Source organism: Branchiostoma floridae, chromosome 5 (genome assembly GCF_000003815.2).
Source record: "Branchiostoma floridae strain S238N-H82 chromosome 5, Bfl_VNyyK, whole genome shotgun sequence".
Classification (NCBI taxonomy): domain Eukaryota; kingdom Metazoa; phylum Chordata; class Leptocardii; order Amphioxiformes; family Branchiostomatidae; genus Branchiostoma; species Branchiostoma floridae.
This window is the reverse complement of record NC_049983.1, coordinates 26,259,611-26,265,610: the sequence shown is the minus strand read 5'-3', so window position 1 is coordinate 26,265,610 and position 6,000 is coordinate 26,259,611.

Below are 6,000 nucleotides of genomic sequence, written 5' to 3'. Positions count from 1 at the left end.
TGCCTACTTTTAAGTGACAGGATTAAAATATTCGTATATCAATATTAGATAACAGTTCATATCGTGTCGGTATTTTGTTTTTCTTTCTATACGAATCAGTACATTGAATTTGCTTCATAAATAATGATGAACAGTAAACCTTCGTTGCAGCGCTGTGTTTTCCATCCAACCTGACACCCAGCCGAGCAGACACCCGACATCCGGTCACAGTTGATGTCTCCGCCCTCGCAGTGCCCGCAAACTAAGCGATCAAAGGGGAAATGACACGATTAAACAGTATCAAATTTTTGACACCCTCCGATTTCAGGTGCGTATATTTTGGCATCATCAATCAGTGCTTTGTATTTTTCATGTACCAAGACTGTTTGTTTGTTTGTTTGAACATTCGTTGATTCATGAGGAGCTCAAGTTGGCCTACAGGCCGCTTACTGAATAACACATGGAGGAATCACTATTCTGTCGAATCTGGTGAACGATGCTGGCCTGGTTCCCTACTACTCATGTGTTAAGTAGACACTGCGTTGTCGAAGAATAGCAACCTAGTGGCTTGGAATCCGATCGTTTCCTTCCTTTCCAAAAGGTACATCCACATCCACAAACCTGGGGCATGCTTGGTTTCTTAACATGAAATGTCTGGATTGCAATTAAACAATTTCCCACCTCCACAGCCGTGGGCGTCTGGCATCAGTACGAAGCCTTGACGGCAGAAACATCTGTAGCTGCCTGGGACGTTGGTACAGATCTGGTCACACCAACCGTTCACTGTCGCACATTCGTCGGGCTCTGAGGAGTGGAGGCAAAGGTTCTGGTTTGAAACACATGCATCGAACTTTACACACAAGTTTTTATATAAGCTAGATTATCTGAATATTTTAGGAATTGATCTATATCTTTATATCATACCCGGTCAGTAATTCATGGTACGGCCATAGTTTGAATAGAACTATTTGAACTCGCTTGAGTCTGAGCCTATGAATAAAGGTTTTGTGTTCTCACCTGTTACATTATGCCCAACTAGCGGTAGACTTTCTCGCCTACGTCCAATAGTGAAGATTTCCACCTTGTACATGGTGTCTGGCTGGAGCCCCACCATCAAGGCAGACACATCTCCCGGACCCGGGGAGGGGCTGAGCTGTTCTGTCGCCTCCTCCAGTCCGTACATGACGCGGTATCCGGTCACGACCGCATCAGGGGGAACCCAGGTGAACCTCAGCATGGACGTCGTCTCGGTTACGTCAACGAACTCCAGGTCTGTAGAGGAGCTCATTACTGAAGAAAAGAACGATCAAAATTTGTGACATCGAGGCTCGAAAGACACAAGCTTTACACTTTTTAATGCTGATTGTACACTTCAAATGGCGAGGCAAATCCACAGTTTTGCCGTTGAGGAAATGCAGCTAGAACATTAAGCCGGGATATCTCCACCTTTCAACATGACTCGAGGATAGGGAACACTACCTAGTCTGTGTAACACAAACTCTGCTGTCCAGGGCTCTAACTGGCCCCTCCCCGCGGAGTTTGTGCTCCACTAGCTATAACCTGGGGGAACTGTTGTAGAAAATACCAACACCAATGGCAAGCCAGGATTTTGGTCAAGCCCCCATTACCGTGGAAACCAGTATATTAGCATGTCTCCACCACCCAGACGGTGGGCGGGCTAGTTGCCTCTCCCATTGTCTGTGCCGGGCTGTGGTTCTCTGTGTGAAGGACCCATGGGAGCAGAGGCATGTTTGTGTTTAATTGGAAAACAACGTCTTGTGCCAGTTGTGGGGATTTCAAGAAACTTGAAGGAATCTTGGAGCGCAGACTTTCCTGGAACTATTATTTTGCCTGGTGGTGAGATTTTATGTGGCCAGCAACGAAAGCTTGGCATAAAGTACATTTTTTAAAATCTATATAGGCAGAGAACTGTAGAAAAACAGTTGGTTCACAAAAATGCGCCATGTTGTTGTGACAGTTGAAGCCTGTCAACCTCCTTGGTCAAACTTCTCAGAACCATGATATGTCCCTCCTATAATGATTGGCACATCAAAAGTTATGCCACAGGCACATCTACCTAAATGAATGCTATTCTATGTATTGAAGGGTAATTCTCACATTAGTTCTTCGGTGTAGCGGTTGTTAAAAAAAGACATCATTTTATAATAGTAGAACTCTGTTCCCACCATCAGTACAAGTGGCACAGATCAGAGAGATCAACTACAGATAAGAGGTGTGATGCTGTCAATCACCACATAGCAACCCACCCCAGTCCATAGCAACCAAAAGCCAGGCTCTGGTGGGCTCCCGGCAATTACATACATTATCCATATATGGAAAACCCAGTTCCCTTGACTAAGGGCTATTCTCTATCAAGCTGATAGTGGGCCGGCGGATGTTTGGCGGGCTGCTATAAGCGAGATTTAATCAGGCTAAACACTACCGAACCCACTAATAAATTATTCTGTCTGTTGTTTACATGTGTGGTGCTGCAGGCAATACAGATAAAAACCCGGGTGGGGATAGGTAGGAGTACGCTTCAAAATTTCAATTAAAAAGTTTCAATAGACCATTTGTTTCTAAAACATTCCTCAAAAGGTAAGAAACGATCGATAGCTGTTGCCAATTGCAGCCATGACTAGAAACTACATCACCAGAAAATGCCAAGGCAAAGCTATGAAGGAATATCCATCTGACTGATAAGGTCAGTGGTAATCAGTAACTAGTCACTCCTTACTCGTGGTTGCTTCGGTTGTTGTCACATTGCTTTGTGACCAGAGCCCTTCGGACAGGACCAACACCCTCACGCTGATGATGTAATCAGTTTCCAGTGTCAGTCCCGCCACCTGAAGCCATGTCTGAACTGTGCTCTGATTGACAGCTGTCGTCATATCTAACTTTGACACCACGACACGGTATCCCTGAAGGTCTGGGTCAGGGGATGGAAGCCATGTGACCTTGAACCCTTCATCCGTGACGTCAGAGACGGTCAGGTTCATTGGAGGATCAAAAGCTGCATTAGTAGGACAGAATGTAGGAGAGACGATTAGAATAAAAGTTATCATCTTCCATTTTTGGTCACCTCCTCCAGATACCAACACATGCCTTTAACAATCATAATAATGTTTTGATTTTGATTGTTGAGAATTAAGTTGACAAGGCAGCTTTGGAAAAACGTATTTACGGACGACCTTAAAATATGAGAAGAATGGCAAATCGAATGGATGAGATATATCTCTCTTTTGTGAAAACGGATCTAGATATTGGTGAGGAACATTATGTGATTAGGAGCAAAGAGACAATCATGATTAAATCATGAACTACCTTCTTTACAAAGCCGTGTTTTCCATCCATCCTGACACCCAGCTGAGCAGACACCCGACATCCGGTCACAGTTGATGTCCCCGCCCTGGCAGTGGCCGCATACTTAGCAAAGGTGAAAATGACAAACTTAAATAACATCGATTTTTCAGCTGACTTTCTATCAGATGTTGATAATGAGTCGCGCCTTCCCATCATGCAGTGTTTCCCAAGCGCAAACCACCCACCAACCCATCATTTAGTGTTTCCCAACCTCCATCCACTTCCCTTCCACTTGGACTTCTAAAACAAATTGTTCTTACCAGTACAGGTGACTCCGTTCCCAAAGTGCCCGCTATTACAGGCACAGGTGAACGATCCGTCCGTGTTGGAGCAAGTTGCCTGAGCGTGGCAGTTGTCTGTGCCATCTGCACATTCGTTGATGTCTGTGGATACAATCAATCCATAAGTTACTGGTGATACAGTATAACTAAACCTATGAGACTTTGAGCTCTGAATTAATCACTAGAAATATTAGCGCTCCACAATCCTGATATTCAACCGATGTACAACCAAATGTTCTTACCAGTACAGGTGACTCCGTTCCCATGGTAACCGTTGTTACAGTTACAGGTAAACCCGCCGAATGTGTTGGTACAGGTTGCCTGACTGTGGCAGTTATCCGTGGAGGATGCACATTCGTCTGTACAAACAATCCAAGTTACTAGTTATAAATGAACTTTCGATTGTTGTGAAATGAAACTCAATTGAAGCATTGTAGATATGCCTTTAACCCTATTCAGACCGTAACCCGTATCGGTACCCACCCTTAGACATGAACGTTGGCGCGGGCCTCAACCCCCCCGAATAGGATTAACTCCTGGTCAAATACATCGCACAATACACCGATCATACTATAAGACATTTAAAACATTGAAATATAGAGGGAAAATGTAGTAATCAATACAGATGAGAGGGGATCATAACTGAGAAGTGAGGTTACATAATCAGACCTTACCACAGTCTGGTATGTCACAAGGCTCCCATCTATAAAAGAGATCCGTGGTGTAGCACCAAACTACGTCTATTCCGTCAGGATTCCGGCAGGAGTTCGCCTCCAGTCCGGATAACGGGTAATTAGCAGGTGTCTTGTCGTGAATATGAGGTAACTGAAAGTCCCAGCGTTGACACGTCCGGCCTGATCTGGTCGCAGAGACTGGTCCTCGGTATGATATTCCATTTCCCTCCAGACAATCTCTTGGTTGAACTAATTCAAATAGACAGTATTAACACACGCTGTCTTCTTGAACTAGTTGAACTTTAAATTCTGATACAAAAATTGGACTCACCCAAATTTTCAACTTAACAGCACCAGTCTTTGTCATGGTATGAACAATCCAAGCTGCCGTGACGTCACGTTATGCAGATAGAACACGTGAACAGTGGATCATAGGTTGCAGGAAGTCTGGGTGAGTCCAATTTTGTGCGAACACTCAAGACATAGACCGATTACAATACTCTGTCGACGGAGGTTACCCTCCAGTCACAGAGTAATAACGAACCAGACGGTTGGCATGCTTGATAAATCCCAACTCAGTCCCCTTTGGTTACCTTTTTTCTCTCCTCGTCTTCACTAATATGAACACCTGATAACAGTGAAAGTCCAACTTTTCGTAATGCGGAACTACCAAATTATGAACTTGACTTTGAACTGAGTTAAAGCAACTTCTATAACACGCTTGCGTTTCCATGCTGGTCCCCCTATGTCTTCACGCCATAACACTCTGGTTACCTTTTATACAGTAATTTTTTTTTTCTCTCCTCGTCTTCACTAGTATAATCACCTGATAACAGTGAAAGACATGTCCGACCCTTTTGTGATGCGGAACTACCAAATAATGAACTTGACTTTGAAATAAGTTAAAGCAACTGTTGGTCCCCCTATGTCTTCACGCCATAACACTCTATCAGTTAGTTGGTTGCAATAAACACTTAAAAACTTACCAGCTGAAGTTGGTGATGCAATTCCTGGAAGAAGAGGTTTGAAATTGGTTAATAGATTCTATTTTTTTATCTTTTAGTCGGTATATCTCTGAACATTATTCTTTGAAACAAAACGTATTTTAGCGTTAGTCATGGGGGTACCGCGCCATCTGGCGAGGTAGCGGGGAATTTCACCACGCACGGTCACATGACTCTCCTTGGCCAATCACAGCAGACTCGGCTGAGGAGAGCCACCGTCAAGTCAGACATCCTAGTCACTGCCGGCATTTTCCGGGTTTTCTTTCGTTTTATCGGCGGGTGCAACCTCATACACACGGTTCCCAGTACGTTAAGCCCCTAAGTCCAACCTTCACGATGCTAGGCGCCGGTAAGAGGAAGACAAGGCCTCCCGTGCGCTTCGGCGACTACCAGCTCGATGACCGATACGAATGGCCAGACCACGCTTCACTTCGGGATTGTCCTTCACCGGTCGTCAGTTCTCTCTCTACGCCGATGGACGAGCTGGAGGACGAGATCGACCACCAACTAGCTGAGGTATCGAGGAGTATTGAGAGGATCCAGTTAAACGAGGCACGCCTCCGGGAGCACGACCAACAAACGAAACCCAAGAAAACTCAGCGCAGCCCCCCTCCCCAAACCGGGGACATACGTCAGGACGACGTTCCTCGCAACTCCCGCGTGCGGATGACGTCAGTCCCACGCGCCTTCTCGCGAGAC